The sequence below is a fragment of the Muntiacus reevesi genome, chromosome 1 (genome assembly GCF_963930625.1).
Source record: "Muntiacus reevesi chromosome 1, mMunRee1.1, whole genome shotgun sequence".
In the NCBI taxonomy this organism is placed as follows: Eukaryota; Metazoa; Chordata; class Mammalia; order Artiodactyla; family Cervidae; genus Muntiacus; species Muntiacus reevesi.
This window is the reverse complement of record NC_089249.1, coordinates 105,708,975-105,728,003: the sequence shown is the minus strand read 5'-3', so window position 1 is coordinate 105,728,003 and position 19,029 is coordinate 105,708,975. Positions and strand designations below refer to the sequence as shown.

The following is a 19,029-nucleotide window of genomic DNA, read 5'->3' as shown; positions in this document are numbered from 1 at the left end:
TCCACCATTTTAAGGTGTTCAGATTATGCATCATCAGTAATTCAGACAGAAAACAACTGTAAACTGATCCAGAATGAGCAACGGTTCCGAGTGACCCAGAAATCAACCAGTCTTCAGGCTGATGTTTCTCTAGGATATTCTGGAAACTGACATAGTATTCCATATTAAAGCAAAGCTGAAGTAATTTTAAGCACTGCTTATTGGCTACAATATAGGATCTAGATCTACAACATAGGATATAGAACACAGAAAAAAAATTAATTCTACTCTGTGTTATTTTCCCTTGTCTCCATTTCCATTACTTCAAAAGATATTTAATAATATCAAATATCCTGCAGGCTGGAAAACAGTGACAAATAAGACAGAGTCCCTACCTTCAAGAACCTTTCAGTTTGCAAAAAATAAAGCAAATTAATAAACAGTAATGAAACAATATTGATACTTGGATTAAGGAAATTATACAAGCATGCATGCTAAGTCGCTTCAGTTGTGTTTGACTTTCTGTGACCCTGTGGACTGTAAAATGCTAGGCTCCTCTCTCCAAGAGATTTCTCCAACAAGAATACTGGAGTGGGTTGCCATTTCCTTCTCTCAGGGATCTTCCCAACCCAGGGATGGAGCCCGAGTCTCTTATGTCTTCTGCACTGGCCGGCAGGTTCTTTACCACTAGTGCCACCAGTGAAACCCTAAGGGTATTATGGTTATATGTAAAGAAGGAATTATTTTAATCTTGAGATTTGGAGAGTGGTGTTGTGATGTTTTCATAAAGTTTTAATGTGAATGGCAATTCTTTAGATATCTCTTACAGAATATTTTTTTTCACTTTGGGAGATTAAAAAAAAAAGTCAGGTATTAACTTGTAAATGAGAACTTTCTACAAAATATTTTTATGGTTATCTCCTTTTGGGGGAATAAGTATTAAACAGACCACCAGGCAGCAGGGTTTCCCAGGCACAGAGAAAGGAGACCACTTGTTGTGCTTGATGAATGTAGGGCGGCTGCTGTGGAGCATGGGGTGAGGGCATATGTGATGCTAGAGATGTGCTCCTCTTGGCTGATGTGCAAATTTGTGGCTTTCTCCTGTCAAGTATTCTTACTGAATGTCTGATTCTGGGGTTTGAATTGAAAAGTTTGGAATGATAGTTAATAACCATTTACTAAGGTATGGGTATATAAAATTCTGAGGGCAGAAAGGCAAAAAGGAAAGACTAGGATCACAAAATAAGAAAAGAAAAATTGCAGGGATTATGTTTATTAGCTCTAGGTGCTATTTTCTAAATCCTAAAACTTTTCATGGGATTTCAAACCATATGGGTTTAATTAATTTTTTTCCTAGCAGATGTTCAAAGACAGTTTTCACATGCCAAAGATTATGAGAAATGTCCAACAAAAAGGATACTGGAATGATAAATCTAACAGGTTTTGGTGGTGAATATAACAAATACAATTTACATACTTAGATGCTTATTTTTACTGCAAAAGCTTTTGGAGAAAATATTTAAATCATTATTGAAGGTCTCTGATATCATAAATGCCTATTAGTTGGCTTGTATCTACCACTGCCTGTCATCTCAACTCAGCCTGTTCTATAAACAGTACATTTTCCAAAACCATTTCCTGAAGTCTAAAGACTGAATAATGTTTAAATGAAAAGATGGAAAATAAAGACAGAAAGCCTTCAGATTGGCTTTCCCAGGTACTTTTCCCCCACATTCTATTATTTTCCTTGCCTTTGGAGGTCTAGTGACTCAGTAACATAATTACAATTCATTGATCATAAAGACTAACTCATACTAACCAAATTTAGATAAACTGAATGGATATTTCACTATTTGAGACTAAGGGATATTCATTTCCAGCAACCAAATAACCTTCTTCCACCCAAGTCAATTCCTCCCCAGACACAGAGTCTGGGGTATTAAATGGACAACCAGAATATTCCTTGTGCATGCTGTCTCTTCAGTTGTGTCTGACTCTTTGTGACCCCATGGACTGTAGCCTGCCAGGCTCTTCTGTTCATGAGATTCTCCATGCAAGAGCACAGGAGTGGGTTGCTGTCTTCCTCCAGGGGATCTTCCCTACCCAGGGATCCAACCTGCATCCCTTACATCTCCTGCATTGGCTTTACCACCAGTGCCACCTGGGAAGCCCCAGAATGTTCCTTGGCAGGCACCAAATCAGATAAAGGAGAAGTAGAACATTTTGAAGATGGTTTTACTGATACTGATGAGGCCCCACAAACCTTCCCTTCACAACAGATTTCCCCCTCTCTGATAAATTTAAAAAAAATTTATCAGACTTCATGTCTATTTTCTTTAGAAAATAATGGAGTAATACTATCAAACTCATTTCTGCTTTCCATTTTTTTGTGTGTGACCTTTGAAGATATCTCTATTTCTTTTGACACTTTTTTCTTTAGACAGATTTTTTTCACTCAGACTTGGGTGTGACTTCCACAGTCTCCATGGGTTGAGACAATCACAACGGCCTGTCCATCTTCACTAGGAGGGTACATAAATCTCACCACTCAATGAGAGGAGCATCAGGATGACATCATAAGATGTCCTGTCTCATATGGGACAAGATATGTTGATGATGGTCATCTTTGCAAAATACAATCTGCCACAGCCTAGTCTCTGTCTACCACAATTCACGCTGCTTTTGCATGCTAGATGTGTCTACCTTTGCCTCAAGAGTTCCAAAGTTCCATCTCATTGGCACATGCTCAAAATTCAGTATTTCATCATTTGAATTAGGTTTGGTCTCCTCGTGAGAGTTTCCTCAATTTTATCAAGTTTAGTACAGTTCCTCTCAATCTAAACACATGTAAACTAAAAGATATAAATTGTCTGGCTTAGCTCCCTGGCCCTAAAACACGAATTCTGGTACATGAATAAGATAACTCCTCAAAATAGGGAGTATATGAAACTCCAACATTCATTCGTTGGCTGATAGCAGTTCTGAAATCCAGAGGGACACATTTCACCAGTTCTCTGATTAGGGTTCAATCTTACTTTGCGGGAATTCTTGGTAGCACTTGATTCTGTACTCTGAGTTCTTACTCTCCCCCACCTCCAAGAAGCCTGTGGTTTCAGTTGAGAAGCCTTCCCAGCCTGCTTCCTGCTTGCAAAATTTTTTTAAGTGCAAATGTTTCTTTTCATTTTGTACTGTCTCTGTTTCTTTCAATCTACGATGACAATACTTGTGACAAAGCTGCTGCTGCTGCTGCTGCTAAGTCACTTCAGTCGTATCGGACTCTGTGCGACCCCATAGACGGCAGCCCACCAGGCTCCCCCGTCCCTGGGATTCTCCAGGCAAGAACACTGGAGTGGGTTGCCGTTTCCTTCTCCAATGAGTGAAAGTGAAGTCGCTCAGTCGTGTCCGACTCTTAGCGACCCCATGGACTGTAGCCTATCAGGCTCCTCCATCCATGGGATTTTCCAGGCAAGAGTCCTGGAGTGGGGTGCCATTGCCTTCTCCGTGTGACAAAGCAGTTCTTTTAAAAAATATGACTTTTTTTGTGAATCTTATTGGGGTTCACTCCCATCGACAAAGCCACAAGTACAAGTGTCTTTAAGACTGGCCACCTTTTCTATTTTGGCCTTCCTGAAAGGAAGCTAAATGACAAAATGCTTAATATTCTTATGAATCCCAATTTATGGTAGAATCTGCAAGGCATTCTCTAAGATCTTTAAAGTGCTTTTGACTTGTCCGGAAGTTCTTATAAGACACTCTATTAGAACTTTATAAAGTCAAGAAAAGAGCCTATAACCCCTTCCAGGATTTGATCTTTGTTGTGACAATTAATTTGAGAATCATGTGCCATTTGGAGAGACTAGATATGAGAAATAGTTTTATTTTTAAGCCCAGCAAGTTCTGACTTTGATATTTAACAGTTTTTTCTTTAGCTCAACTTGTTCCTTTCATATTTTATCAAAACTTGGGAAAAGAAGCCAGGTGGCAAATTTAATATTTTGCCTGGAAATCTTAACTATATCATTATTTCCGTGATAATATATTTTCTATTTTTTCACATTAGAGCAGGCAATAGTGTTGGCAAGTTTTCTGCCTCTACATAACAAGAAACCCATTTCTGTAGCTTCCAGTAACATTTTTCTTATTTTTCTTTAATTTCTCACACATAGCCTTTGGGCTTTGAGATCTTTTATGAATCTGTAACATTCCCTTCATGTCCCTTCTAGCTTTCACAGTCTTAAGCTCCTTCCGGCTTCTACCCACTACTGTATCCCTAAACCAAAATCTCATATTTAGGTTTTTGTTATGGCCTCACTCATTTTGGAATATCAAATTATGTGTCAGGCATCTATTGTTTTATAGAGAATCACTCCAAATCATAGTGGCTTAAAACAATAACAATCATTTATTTTGTTCACAAGTGTGCAACTTGGGCAGGGCTCGGTGGGGATAGCTCATTTTTGCTCCACCCAGTGTCAAGCAGGACAGCATGCTTGTGGTCTGGATGACCCGTTTTCAGGACGGTTCACTCACTGAAATCTGTTGACTGGAGTTCAACCAGGGCTTTTAGCCAGGGGCCTTGATTCCTGTTCATGTGAGCCTCTCCATGGGTTTCTTGGACCTGCTCACATCGTGGTGACTGAGTTCCAGGGTTGAGCATTCCACGAAAACAAGGTAGAAATGCATGGCATTTTTCTGGCCTAGCCTCCAAAGTCATATAGCACGCCTTCAGCTGAAGTCTACTTGTTGAGGAGTGTCAAGGTCATATTGCTTGAAAAGCATATGGAAAGGGAATGTTACAACTAATTTTGGAAAAAAACAGCCTGGTACAGCTAGGATTGTTGAAAAAGTCTTCTAGTTTATGGGCCACTGATAAGCTATTTTTTGTCTAGTTTTCAATCTTAATATTTGACTTATTGATTTATATATGTTCTTTGTACATTGAGAATATTGGTGTCTATCATATCCATTGACAATATTTTTACTCCAGAATATTCCTTATTATGGTCCAATAGCTTTTTAAATGGACCACACTGGTGTTGCCATCCCCAGCATCCATGCCGGAAGTGTGCTGTGGCCGAGGTGCACAGGCATACTCCAGTCCTCTGGGTTCTCATTTGCTCCACCTATGAAAATAAACAATAGAAGAAAGCAAAAATTTATAAAGTAAAAATAAGAATATTATATTTGCCCTACGGTTACTGGGAACAATCCTATGCTAGTGAGGTATTTAAAGGAAAGAACTTCCTAGAGTAAGAAGTTAAAATATGTCTCTTATATGCAGACATTGGACAGTGCCTAGCACATAGTAGGTGCTTGGTTAATGCTTGCTTAATGACTAGTTTCCTTCCATCAGGGATAGGCTTAGTTTGTGCTCTCCCAAAAGCAATCCCTGAGTATTTTATTTGGGAAGGGAGTTCAGTAACCAAAGAGAGGATGGTGCTATGATGAGTTTCTGGGTGCAGACAAAAAGAGACTTAATTTATCTGGAACTCTTTAAAAGGCTGTAAGGAACACACTTCAGAATAATCCCACCAGGAGGCAAAGGATACTGCAATGTCAGGCTATCAATGCTGGTGCCTGTGGGTTGAGTGTTAATTCTGGGAGCATTTGCCTGTGATAGTCCCAGCCCTCTCTGAATGCAGGTGCTTGGGATAAAAAGCCACTGACCTGCACAGGAAGTGCATGCCAGGCACAGTTGCCCTCTGTGGCGGGGCCGATATTCAGGTGGGCCTCTGGCAACATTTACTATAGTGACATACTGGATAAAGGGAAAAAGAAAAGAAAACCCATAAAGACAGACTAACAGAAATGGAACAAGAAAGAAGGGATTTCCACTTGTGGAAGAAAAATTAATTCTCTTACAGCTCCTAAGAAGGATGGAAAACCAGTTACTTTGGAGGTCAAATAATATAAGTGAGAACTTTAAGTCAATTTCAAAGTTTAGCTGAGATGAATGTGTTGAAGTGGTACATTTCTGAATCAAAAGTAACAGACTTTGGGTAAGAATTACTTGCTCATAAGGTAGCTCTTTAAGTATATTAGAAAAGGGAATGCTGCTTTAATATCAAAAGAGAGATATGAGAGTTTTGGAAAAAAGAGAAAGTGCAAGATCTAACAGACATTTTCTATCTCTCCCTCCTGTTTGCATTCCTTCTTTAGAATGTACAAGTCCAAGAGGAATATTGCTAAAAATAGCTATGACCAAATATAGTCTTAGCTTTACTATGAAACCTTTGCTTTTACCTTTAATGCCATCCTGGGACCTCCTAAGGTAATGACATGTGATTAATTGTTTCTTATCACTGAGGGTCTATTTGGCCCTTAGAAACTATCCTCTCTTTACATTAGTTGCAAGCTGTTGCAGTCTGATTACTATTCAGTACTGATCTCCCGGTGAATGATAATAGAATTAACTTAACAAACATACAGAGTAAAAATGAAATGTCAACTTTTATTACATACTTCTCTCCCATCTGCCAGAGTGATTTAAATGCCAGTTTTAAAAAGTAAAGAGACAACCAGCCGGCCTTTCAGCGGGGGCTTTCGTATGGCTCCTCAGAGTGGATGGCGTTTGTTGTTCTGCACGCCGGCCCGGGGCACTGGTGGTGGCATTGGGTGGCACATGGCAGTAATCCCTTGTCCATCTGTGTCCTTCCTCTGCCTGGGATAAGCTCTTATGGTTGAACAACTCTGCTTGGGCCTTCCTTTTCTGAAAGTTTCTTGAATTTTGAATCTTGGCTGTTGCATTGGCAAAAGTTCTGCTTTCCTCATTCAAGAGAGATGTTGCATTTTCTCTTGCTTTCCAGACTGCTATTCTTGTTGGTTGTGAGCCAATGATATGGATGACAGCGTTTGGGGTTTGGGTGGTAATTCTCTGATGAAATATGGCAGCTTGTAAGATAGATTTTGGAGGACAGAAAGTATAATTTTTAATCTTTCTGGATAGGTCAAAGTCTACTCTAGGATATTAATAACCCACCCAGAATGAAGCAGATACGTAATCTCCTCCACATGGCTTATCAATACTTCTTGTATTTTCCCTATACTTACTTATTTTCTAGGGCTTCCCTGGTGGCTTAGTGGTAAAAAATGTGCCTGCAATGCAGGAGCCACAGGAGATGTGGGTTCAATCCCTGGGTCAGTAAGATCCCCTGGAGGAGGGCATGGCAACCCACTCCAGTATTTTTGCCTGGAGAATCCCATGGACAGAGGATTTGGCGGGCTACAGTCCCTGGGGTTGCAAAGAGTCAGACATGACCGAAACAACTTGGCATGCACACACGTATTTTCTACAGTCCCATTAAAATGCAAGTTCCAAGAAGGTGAGAGCTCTATTATTTCTTCTGTGCAAGCATGCTTTCAGCCTCCTTGGTGCATAATAGTTGTTCAATAAATACATTTTGAAGTGCTGGGTGAATGTCATCTTGCTGCCTATTGAGTCCATCCATTTTTAAATATATTGAGTTAATAATCAATGAAATTGGCAAGAACTGAGCCTGCCTCCTCAAGAAGATACCTGGAAAGATAGCTTTAAATGTGCCTCAGAACAGTTCTTCCCCTGTCACTGTAGCAGAGAGTGAGTCAAAAGTAAATAAATCAGATGCACTGAAGTATCTGACTTCCTGCTTCTGTCACGTAGTACCCAAGTCAATCTTAGTTTGAGGTTGGAAGATATAGGTCACATTGCTTAAGGTCCAAAATAAAAAAGAGAAAGGGATCCAGCGATGGCAGAAATGTAGAAGGAGAAAAGATGTTGATTAGAGAATGCTAGAAAAAATATCAATAACCTAAGATATATAATAACCTCAGATGACATCACCCTTATGGTGAAAAGCAAAGAGGAACTAAAGAGCCTCTTGATGAAAGTGAAAAAGGAGAGTGAAAAAGCTGGCTTAAAACTCAACATTCAAAAAATGAAGATCATGGCATCTGGTCCCATCACTTCATGGCAAATAGATGGGGAAACAATGGAAACTGTGACAGATTTTTATTTTCTTGGGCTTGAAAATCACTGCAGATGGTGACTGCAGTCATGATATTAAAAGATGCTTGCTCCTTGGAAGAAAAGCTTTGACCTATCTAGACAGCATAGTAAAAAGCAGAGGCATTATTTTGCTGACAAAGGTGTATCTAGTCAAAGCTATGGTTTTTCCAGTAGTTATGTGTGCATATGAGAGTTGGACCATAAAGAAAGCTGAGTGCCAAAGACTCGATGCTTTGGAACTGTGGTGTTGGAGAAGACTCATGAGAATCCCTTGGACTGCAAGGAGATCCAACCAGTCAATCCTAAAGGAAATCAGCCCTGAATATTCATTAGAAGTACTGATGCTGAAGCTCAAGCTCTAATACTTTGGCCACCTGATGCAAAGAACTGACTCATTGGAAAAGACCCTGATGCTGGAAAAGGTTGAAGACAGGAGAAGGGGACGACAGAGGATGAGATGATTGGATGGCATCACTGACTCTGTATGAGTTTGAGCAAACTTTGGGAGTTGGTGATGGACAGGGAAGCCTGGCATGCTACAGTCCATAGGGTCACAAAGAGTCGGACACGACTAAATGACTGAACTGAACTGAGAAAAGTCAAAGTCAGAAGCCACAAATACTGGTGACTGGAGGGACCATTGGAGGATGGTTGGGGCCCTGGGGAAATTTACCAGTTCATCAAAGGTTGCGATGAGACAGTTAAACCTCTTGGTGTGGCAGCTTCTAGAGAGGTGGCTGGTACACGCCTTCTCACCGCCATTAGAGGGAAGTAGCACAGGTCTTCCCAGGCAGCCTTGCTAGGGGTCATTCCTCTTCTTAAAAACTATTGTTTCTCCCAGAGTGATGCTTCTCCCTGTTGAAGTCCTTGTGTAATAATCTGTGAAATACTCCAATCCCTCTCCAATATTCCCAGTGTCCAAATGCTAACAGTGTTTTTTATTCCTTAAATTATGAAAATATGATAGCACATTTACAGGAGACTTGGAAAATATGGAATAAAGTTACATGTATTTCCACTATATGTTCCAATTCTCTTTTTAAAGTAGATAATTAAGATTTTTTAGTTGGAGTTTCAATATCAAACTCAAAAATTAATAGAATGAATATACAAAGTAGAAGGAGATCATAGATCTGAAAAGCACTATGAATCAATTCAATGTAATGAAGATTTAACAGTTTTCACAAGCAGTACTTATTTTTTAAAAGAGCCAAATTCATCTTTGTATAGTTCTGATTTTTTTAAAAATATTCATTTTAATATTTGTTTCTATATGTTTTATCTTTGGTTTAAATTCTATTCCTTAGGGAACAGAATTCCTTGTTACTTCTTCATATGACTGGGTTCTCAAGATGACTTGTTAAGTCACTAAGTTGTGTGATTCTTTGCAAACCCAAGGACTGTAGCATTCCAGGCTTTCCTGTCCCTATCTCCTGGAGTTTGCCCAAGTTCATGTCCAGGATGACTTAAAGGAAGTCCTCCATTTCAGATAAACCCTGGCATCTAAGTGGCTTAACACAGTGAAGGCTTATTTCTTTCTCTTGTTGGTCAGGACGTCTTTCTGAACCTTGTAACTATGCTTTCTGAAACATGGGGCCCTCTGAATCACTTTACCAAAGGAAAAGAAATTTGAAAGGGTCAAAGCAACTGAAGTGACACATGTCACTCAACCCACTGACCCATCTTAGTCATGTAATCATCACTGAACTGCAAGAGATGCTGGGAAATTTAGGAGAGCATAAGGATATTTGGTCAACTCTGTGTTATATGCTACATGCTGCGCCCAGTGTTTTAAACTATTTGACTAGCTGTATTTCCCACAGCGTTTGACTCTTCTTTTTTTTTCTTTTCAGTTATTTCTTATAAGACAGAATTTGAAGTACCCTCATCACCTACAACCATTTCGTTCATCAGCTGTGCTACACTCTCTGTATGGTCATTTTTTCTGACCATCATTGTATCCAGACACCTTTCCCACACAAAGCTGAGAGACTTCTACACAGGTGAGTAGAATATTAAAACAAAATGTGAGAAGTGTCCTGCTTATGTAAATAGAGTTTATAGCCACCCACAGAAGGTTTACCTAACCCAGACCTTTCCTGAGTGAAGAGATGTCTAATTTGAGCTCCCAGAAATTAATTGGAATCAGCCAGGTAGGAGCAAGGGGTTCTAAGGTGGTGCTAGTGGTAAAGAACACACCAGCCAAGCAGGAGATGTAAGAGACAAGGGTTTGATCCCTGCGTGGGGGAGATCCCCTGGAGGAGGGCAATGACAACCCACTCCAGTATTCTTGGCCAGAGTATCCCATGGACAGAGGACCCTGGCGGGCTATAGTCCATGGGGTTGGAAAGAGTAGGACATGACTAAAGCAACTTAGCCCTCACGTACGCAGGTAGAAGGAAAGAACTGAAAGTGGGTGTGTCAGGGCAGAGTGCATGTGGGAAGTCAAAGGCCCAAGTACAGCAGTGAGCACTGATGCATTCAACGGACTCCCAGGTGTTCCTTTCTGCTGGAAGGTGGGATGTGAAGGGGGGTGTGGCAGGGATGAGCTGAGATACGGGCATTACCCAGACATTCAGGGACCTGTGATATATACTTATGGTTTTGACTTTATTGTAAAAACAATAGGATTCACTGACGTTTTTAAGCAGGGGCACACACAAATCAGAAGTATTTTAGAAAGATTGTTTTGGCTTCAGTGTAGAGGTATCAAATTCAGACTAGAATTGGATGAATTTGGAAGCAGAAAATTATATGAGAATTGTAATAATCTCAATGGAAATGTATAACACTAAGGGTGAAGTCAGAGATACTGGAAATTTGAGAAGATAGCTTTCAAGATATCTTCCACCTGCTCCATCTAGAACTCATCTCCACTGGGGTTTCTAAGTCAAAGGAATCACAACCAACCAAATGTTTTCAACCTCTTAATCTTACAAATAACCAAACTTCCAATTTAGGTTTAAATATGACAGCTGGATAGGTGTATATTTATCTTTCTCTCAAATAAAATGTAGGCTTATTTTATACTTCATTTTATCTCTGTCTGGATTTCTAGGCATATAATAACTATTAATATAAAAAGTTACAGCATAATGTATAAATAAAGCAAACTTTGAAGTCATTATTATTACAAACACATCTACCATTTCTCAGATGATCTATCCAGTAATTCCTCAATCTTATAACAGTGCTTTGGAATATATTTACAGTTGAATGTCTTTACTTAACAGTAAGAAGAAAAATAACAATAATATGGATTAACTGAAGGGATTAAATGAAGGGATCCCCCAACAGTGACTTTGTTTGGAGGAAGATTTTCATGTGATTATCCCTTTAAGCTACTAATCTGATAAAAAAAATATTCAAAATAATAAATTATATTCATCTTTGGAAGACAGACTAAAAGTTACATATTTGGAAGTAAGTGAAGCACATTTATTATAGGAAATACCAATAGCACAGTGTCTTTTTTGACAAGAGTAGGGAATGAAAACAAAAGTTTATTCTGATCCGCAGAGCTAAAGACAGAAGGTGCTAACATCTAAAAAGAAAATATTGTTGACTCCACCTTTACTACAAATATGGAGCTTTCTTGGGCTTCCTAGGTGGCTCATGGGTAAAGAATCTGCCTGCCGATGAAGGATAGGAGGGTTCGATCCCTGGGTCAAGAAGATGCCCTGGAAAGATCCCACTTTCACGCACACATCAATCTTTGGGGCTTCTCTGATGCCTCAGATGGTAAAGAATCTGCCTGCAATGCAGGAGACACAGGAGACCCAAGTTCAATCCTTGGGTGGGAAAGATCCCCTGGAGGAGGAAATGGCAACCTACTCCAGTATTTCTGCCTGGGAAATCCCATGGACAGAGAAGCCTGGCGAGCTACAATCCATACGGGTGGCAAAGAGTCGGACATGACCGAGCATGCACGCTATCTATGGAGCTTTCTTGCTCATAGTTGTAGTGTCAATGTTGATACATTCATAGGAGAATATTAGTTAAAATTGCAAAGTGTAGCTGTGGTATGCAAGCAAAGCAGCCTCTTCAACACATACCTGCAGATGAGGTCCGTTCACCATCTGCCCAAAGTGGAGCCATGTCATGGTTGCATAGTTAGAGCTGATCACTCTGGCACAGAAATGAATATCTCAGTGGGAGCTGAGCACCACCACAGAGTTGAAATTCTTGTTAAATTAAGATTACCCAACCCCACTGAGGAGGATAATCCATTTACATATTTACACTCCAAGCTCTTAATTTTCCAGACAAGCCTTAGTAAGAAAGACTGAATTTGCTACAAGAAAACAAGACAATTAAATACTTATTGTATTCCTTTCTTCTTTCCACCTAAATCATGTAATAAATAACAGAACAGCATGGTTGCTAATATTTCTAACAGGTTTCAATTTTCAAAGAGTTTCAATTTGAAAGTTTAAGCTTTATGAATTAAGCTGCTATTTGCAAAGCAGAAATAGAAACACAGAGGTAGAGAACAAATGTGTGGATACCAAGGAGGACAGAGGGAAGTGGGGGGAATTGAGAGACTGAGATTGATACATATATAGTGTTGATACTGTATATAGAATTGATAACTAGTGAGAACATGCTGTATCACATGGGAACTCTACTTACTGCGGGTGGTGACCTCAACAGGAAGGAAGTCCAAAGGGAGAGCATATATGTCTATGTATAGCTGATTCATTTTGCCCTACAGCAGAAACGAACACAACATTATAAAACAACTATGCTGCACTAAAAATTAATTTTAAAAAAGGAAATTTAAGCTTCATGAGGGCAAGGATCTAGACAGTTTTGGTCTTTCTTGGAGTCTTGCCAAGTTCAAAGAAAGTGTTCAGTAAATAATCACAGAGTGAATATAGGAATGAATGGTTTATGTTGCTTCCACTGTACTTTTGTTTCCTAGAGACTTCTAGCACTCCATTGCTAGTTTTATGATAATTTTATTCTAGTTAAGACTAGGTTTGTAAGGCTAACATTATGTTTCATAAGCAGCAGAATATAGCAAATTATTTTAATTTTGAATATTTGCAAAGTCTGTTATAAAAGGGTACACATTTTTGCTTCAATAAATTTTTAATAAAACTAAACCCTTCAATATGCCTCTTCAGTTAATGTTGTAAGAAAACATGTTCAAGGAAAATGTTACTTTTTTTTTTGTTACTGATTCATACTTTGGATGTTCACAAAATAATCCAACATCATAATTCAAAACGTGTATTCAACATATTTTCATAGATTTTTAAATATTATAAAGAGAATTTAGGTAATCGGATCTCCTTTGATCTTCACAGGGCTCAGGCTTTCATTGCAATATTTACTTTTGGGACATGAGAAAACAGGAATGTGGCATCTATAGTTACAGGCGCTGATGGAAGAAAGCTTCCAATTCCACACAGACAACTCAGCATGTTAAATTCTGCCTAAATCTTCATCATGCTGGCAGGTTGGCATCAGTTATTTGGTAGCAAATTGGCATTAACTTTGTATGTTTCTTTGATTTAAGCATTTGAAAAGGAAATACAAAACTCTTAGCTATTAAAATAAATATTAGTCTTCTTTGAAAAGTTATACAGACCTGGAAATGGTAATCTAGGAGATTATTCAAAAACATATAGAAGGATAGAGGATATAATGTTAAGAGGAATATATGTTATGTAAAAATATAGATACAAATAGATAAAGGATTGGAAGATGTTGCGCAAAAATTAAAATGGCTAGTGAAGGCTCAGGATTAGATGTAACTATTTTTCCTTTTATAATATTATACTCAAAACTGTTGCAACATTATTATCTTTCTCTTGACAAAGGTGAGTCAATACAACTAGTGCTCTTATAGGACAGAAGATGATTCTGTGTTCCTAGTATAGGCCTTCAGTTTATACCACATTTGTCTTCTTATTAAAAAGCAAATATTTTCATTCATGTTATGACTATTAAATTCAGAAGTGCCTAATTTTTAATAATTCTAAAAATAAAAAATAAACTATGGACTATAGATGTTCAGACATACTAAAGACTGAGAGAGAAATAATTATTAGCAAAATGAAAAAGAAATAGTCACACTCATATCTATTAATCTAAGTAAATACAAGATAAGTTTGAAATTATTGTAAAAATTCTTCCATAAGTCATATTTTTCACTTTAAAAATTCACACTTTACAGTGTTTATATGCATATTTTACTTATTAATTGGTTACACAGACATAAATTATAATGTTTTGTGATTATTAAACTTAAACTCATGTCATATGGTGCTCAATGCATACATATTATTGGCAACCAAGAGAAAATTTAATAATGGACACATGATTTATTTCATAAGTGGAATAAAACTGTTTCTTAAAACTATATAGTTTCTAAAACAGCATGAAATAGCCATAATAGGGCATAAATAAAAGCTTTACATGTAAAGTGACCTTGTCATTTTTTTCTGCTTTCTTATCCAGATTGCAGGTTTTTACTTTTAGGCAATAGTCTAGTCCTGCCGTCATACAGAACACGAGTTTCCCTTGAACCTTCATTCTTAAAAAAATTTACAAATTACACCAGAATTGATAAATTGTTCCTTCTACCCCAAATCACCGAAAGAACATCATACATTGAAAACTTTATGTCAGTTATCAAATGAGGCATATTACAACCTAATGGTTACACAGGAATAGTGAGAAAGGACAATTGACTTTGATGTATGGCAGCTTAACCTGGAGAAACTAGGTTCTGCAAAGAAGAGCTCTGGTGAGAAATACACACACAGAGCCGGTAAGAAGGAAATGTTGATATTGTTAAATACACCAGGGTGCCAAATCTGCTCATGTATGCTAAGCATCAAAATAACATTCTGAGCATAAAAGACTTAGAAAGAAAAAAAATCCTGGTTCTAGAATGAGCAGTCAATAATATGACAACTGTAAAAGACTTGAAATTCAGAGATCAAAAAGGAGCTGTAGTCTTTGCAGCTCCATTAGGAATTAGACCCAAACTACTTCCTTTTTTATGACAGTATTCAACTGTGCGCTTTAGATCGCTCAACCGAAAGCCTAATGAGCTCTGTGGAGGCCACACCACCTGCCAAGAAAATAATCCATCCTCCAAAAGCCCCGGCGACAGTATTCTTCAAGGCTCAGAAAAAGTGCTGAAATGTCACTCAAAAGACTTTCTACAATCCTCCCTGGCAATCCTGGAGAATCTAATGAGTGAAAAGCCAAAGTACACCAAAGAAACATCACCTCCAAATTTAGAAGAAAAAGAAAGGCGAGTTCCATAAGTCAGAAAATTAACGACTGACTGTCAAAAATGACCTTCTTGGAGTATCCAACGATGCCTGTCTCAGCTTCTCAAATTACCCAGCAGGAAGGCCCAGGAACTGAGGGAAAACCACAGCGTAGCAATTCACTGCCCTGCTAATGTGCAAGCTGTCCCTAACATTTTTATTTCCATTTCGTTTTTGGAGCTATATTTTAAGACTAAATCATCCTTAGTCCAGCGAGTGAACAAATCTGGAAACAAGTGTTACAAAGGAAAGACTTGTCTTTCTTCTTTTTTCCCCCACCTTCTTTTTTATACCTCTCACTGGCTGTTTTTTCCCTCTCTCATGAAACATCAACATAAGTTTTATTTTTATTTAGAAAGGATAGAATGCCCTCTGGGGCATTTATAAATCATATTTCTGGAGCCTCTTCCTCAGTGTATGGTCTGCAAAGGCATCGGGTGAACCTACTGTCACTTTCATTTCTTCTCCAACCTCTGCTCAATTTCCCATCTTTCAGTTAAAGTCTGTTTTCTTTGCTTTAAAAAAGGGAAACAATTATTTTTGATCCTGAGGTAGGTATTTGCCAGTAGATTGTTAGAAAAAAATCACATGCAACCATGAATCAGGCACCCTATCTGCACTCAGAGAGCTTGTGTTAGTAGTTATTATATAGACGAGTACAACTAAAGTTACAATACAGGATGCTAATTACAAATACAACAACAGAGACCTAAATAGTGCCTAAAGTTTGTACCAAATTTAGTCTCATAGAACTGGGGAACTTTTTTGGAGAAAATAATGATTAAACTGAGATCTGGGAAAAAAAAAAAAAAAGAACAGGAGTTGAACATTGAATGTGCCACTCTTTGACTCGACAATAAAGAACTTGAGAAAATCAAAGCTGTGATTTCAACTGACAATTCACTTAAGCTCCTTGTGACATGATTTTTCTCTTCTCTGAAACTAGTTTTATATCCTGATAGAATGAGTGTGGGATAAGGATGTCTGAGACTAAAAAACTAAAGATAGATACTCAGTGACAAGCTGTTACTATATATTTTATTAATTATAAAAGCTTATATGATGTGGTTCAGTTCAGTTCAGTTCAGTCACTCAGTCATGTCCGACTCTTTGCGACCCCACGAGTCGCAGCACGCCAGGCCTCCCTGTCCATCACTAACTCTCTGAGTTTACTCAAACTCACGTCCATCGAGTCGGTGATGCCATCCAGCCATCTCATCCTCTGCCAGCCCCTTCTCCTCTTGCCCACAATCCCTCCCAGCATCAGGGTCTTTTCCAATGAGTCAACTCTTCACATGAGGTGGCCAAAGTATTGGAGTTTCAACTTCAGCATCAATCCTTCCAATGAACAACCACAACTGATTTCCTTTAGGATGGACTAGTTGGATTTCCTTGCAGTCCAAGGGACTCTCAAGAGTCTTCTCCAACACCACAGTTCAAAAACATCAATTTTTCGGCACTCAGCTTTCTTCACAGTCCAACTCTCACATCCATACATGACCACTGGAAAAACCATAGCCTTGACTAGATGGACCTTTGTTGGCAAAGTAATGTCTCTGCTTTTTAATATGCTGTCTAGGTTGGTCATAACTTTCCTTCCAAGGAGTAAGTGTCTTTTAATTTCATGGCTGCAATCACTATCTGCAGTGATTTTGGAGCCCCCAAAAATAAAGTCTGACAGTGTTTCCACTGTCTCCCCATCTATTTCCCATGAAGTGATGGGACCAGATGCCATGATCTTAGTTTTCTGAATGTTGAGCTTTAAGCCAGCTTTTTCACTCTCCTCTTTCACTTTCATCAGGAGGCTTTTTAGTTCCTATGATGTGCTAGGCAACTATTAAGATGGAGACTGAAAAGATTCCTACTTCCTGGTATTTATTCCTTCTTATCCTCAATTATGGCCTGAATTAATTGACTCGCTTATAAAGACAGAATATGGCAGAAATGAAGGGATGTCGTTTCCAAAATCAAAGTGATAAAAAGGCTGGGACTCCTGTATTGGGGTTTGGTTTTCTCTTACCCCCTCTCTGAATTCCTGACCTTGGGGAAAGCCAGCTGCCATGTGATGAGGTGGCTTTATGCAGAGGTCCATGTGAGAGGGAATGAAACTCTGACAATAATCAGACACAAGTGAGTGACAATAATCTTTGGCAATAATCTGACAGAAGTGAGTTTGGAAATGGATGTCCCCCACATCCACACAGCTGAAACTTCAGAAAAGACCACAGTTCTGGCCAACAGCTACCTCATCAGAGATCTTGAGCCAGATTCAACCAGCTAAGCTGTGCCTGGGTTCCTGATATCCTTGTTAAACACCTTGGGATTTCCGGTGAAATGCTAGAGAGGTCACAGACTAGAAGAAAAAAGCGTGACCAGAACTAAAGGATTCATCATAGGATTAAAGGCCAAACTAAAATAGTTCCTCCCTAACAGAGTATAAAGTGAGCCTCCATTCACTCAAGGTAATCTGGCAATAATTTAACTGTATTCTCAGACAAATCTCAGTACTATTTGTTTAACAAATAGCTGTTTAACAGAACTCACACTCTCCATAAGTATCATTTACAGTGTCCAATATAAAATTTTAAAAAAATCTACTGCCTGGAATTAATAATACAATGAGAGACAACAGAAAAAATTGTCAGTAAACCTGTAGACGGATCAATACAAATCATTAAATTGAAGACAGACAGAAAAAAAAAAATCTCAAAAAATGAAAGGAGCCTTAATGTACTGTGGATAGCATCAAGCATCATCATGTACATGTAGTTAAAAAAAAAAAATGGACAGAAAGGAGAAGGAAAAAAAGTAGTTGAGGCAAAAAATACTAAGAGGCAAATTTCCAGATTTGATCAGTAAAAAAGCCTTATAAAGTCAGGAAACTGAGATAAATACAAAAGGAAAGTTACATTTAGGCACCTCAAAGACAAATTGTTAAAAAGGAAATAAAGAGAAAAAAATTAAAAGTGACATGGAGAGGAAAATGCTGAATTTTTGTCAGAAACAATTGAAACTTAGAAGATGAGACAATATTGTTAACAAGATGATAGTGGAAAAAACCAAATCTGTCAACTTAGAATTCTATATCCAGACACACACAGATTGAATGTGAGAGAATGAAAAAAGATACTTCATGCAAAAGGAAATGACAAGAAAGTGGAAGTTACAGTACTCATAGATGACAAAATAGACTTTAAAGTAAAAGCTGTACACCATTTTTATCTTCATTATTATCTTTACTACTGCTGCCACCACCCTGGGGACCAACAGTGAACAATATGTGATTATTTCCATTTGGCCTATAGTTCACAATGGCTGAGTCATCAAGGAGTTCACCCAAAGTCACTTGGGGGCTTCCGTGGTGGCTCAGTGGTAAGAATTTAGCCTGCCAATGCAGGAGACAGTTTTGATCCCTGCTCCAGGAAGGTCCCACGTGCCTTGGAGCAGCTAAGCCCGTCTACCACAGCTACTGAGCCAGGGCACTGGAGTCCAGGAGCTACAAGTGCTGAGTCTGCCGGCCGCAGCTACTGAAGCCCGCATACCCATGTGCTGCACAATAAGAGAAGCCACTGCAACAAAAAGCCCACACACCACAGCTAGAGAGTGGTCCCTGCTCACTAAGAATACAATGAAAGCAGTTTTTAAAGGAAAGTTCATAGCAATACAGGTTTTCATCAAAAAAGCAGGAAAAATCAAAATTTGTCTACAAAAAGGCACATATTCAAATATTCATGGCAATGTTACTCATAATATCAAAGAAACCAGAAACAACCC

General features: G+C 38.6%; 1 protein-coding gene across 2 annotated transcripts in view; it reads left to right on the top strand.

Annotated features, from left to right (window-relative positions):
- The window catches only part of SNX7 (sorting nexin 7), a 171,296-nt gene extending 155,280 nt beyond the window's left edge, over window positions 1-16,016 (top strand). The window contains exons 9-10 of one of the 2 annotated variants that reach the window (XR_010662214.1): window positions 9,817-9,966; window positions 15,006-16,016. The gene's annotated coding sequence lies outside the window, so the exon portion shown is untranslated. The remainder of the gene's footprint in view (window positions 1-9,816; window positions 9,967-15,005) is intronic. The other variant, XR_010662211.1, reaches the window with a different exon arrangement.
- The last annotated feature ends 3,013 nt before the right edge of the window (window positions 16,017-19,029 follow it).